Here is a 1205-nt window from a genome sequence, read left to right as displayed (position 1 = left end):
CAGTCCATGGTATTTTCAACAATCTTTGCCAGCACCATAATTCAAACACATCGCTTCTTCTTTGGTCTTCCTTATCCAGTGTCCAATTTTCACACACATATGAGGCAATTGATAACATCATGGCTTGGATCAGGAACACTTTAGTCCTAAAAATAGCATCCTTGCTTTTCAACATTTTAAAGAGGTCTTGTGCATTTAGCCAATGCAATAGAACCTAGACCTCCACTTTTATGAGACTATAATGAAGTATCCCATGTACCCATCAAGGTAGTACTCAAAAAGGCTAAGTAGGTCACATTTAGTACTATCCCTAATCTAAGAAAAATTAGATCTTGTGACATGCTACTGCCCAAGGCTTGCCCTCATGAACAGATTACTGAAGATTTGGGTACTATAGCAAAATGAAGAAAAACTAATTGACAGTCCACCACTTCCAGAGGTAGCACATGAGTAAGAACTAGTAGGGCTGAAGGAAGAAGTTCAAGTTGTACTGAAAGCATTAGCCAAAACAAGGCTCTAGGCATTGAAAACCCAACTGAAATGTTTCAACAAGCTGATGACGCACTGAAAGCATTTTCTCATTTATACCAGGAAATTTAGAAGACAGCTACTTGGTGAACTTCCTGGAAGAGGTCATTTGTGCTCATTTCAAAGAAAGGTGAAGCAACAGAATGATCAAACAATAAAACAGTATCATTGATAGATGTCACATGCAAGTAAAATCTTACTGAAGATCATCCAAGAATAATGGTGGGGTTTGACCAATTGTAATGTAACCAAGAGGCATTACTGAGAACGAAATGAAGGGTGAACATAATAGTGGGGCAGAAGGAGAGTAAAAGGAAATAGAGGAAAGAACTAGGAGACAAAAGCTATACAGAGAGATATAAAAATAAGCATGCATGTATATAAATATATTAATATATAAAGATAGGGGTATTGGTGTATGTACATATATTTATGTACATACCTTAAAGTAGTTAGGTAGAAGATGGACTTTGGGCCTCTATTTAAGTCTTCCCTCAACAAAAGAACAATTGGTTCTAATTATCCAGCATTCTGAGATGCTCACCTTCTCGACACGATCACTGAAGGCAAAGCGGGTGCATAAACAAATGTGGTGAAGAAAGTTGATGGTGCCCAGCTATCAAAAGATATAGCATCTGGGGTCTTAAAGGCTTGAAGATAAACAAGCAGCCATCTAG

This window comes from Echinops telfairi, unplaced genomic scaffold (assembly GCF_000313985.2).
Source record: "Echinops telfairi isolate 266 unplaced genomic scaffold, ASM31398v2 ScPeMD7_3533;HRSCAF=4204_0, whole genome shotgun sequence".
NCBI lineage: Eukaryota > Metazoa > Chordata > Mammalia > Afrosoricida > Tenrecidae > Echinops > Echinops telfairi.
The sequence above is the reverse complement of the archived record's forward strand: the minus strand, read 5'-3'. Positions refer to the sequence as shown.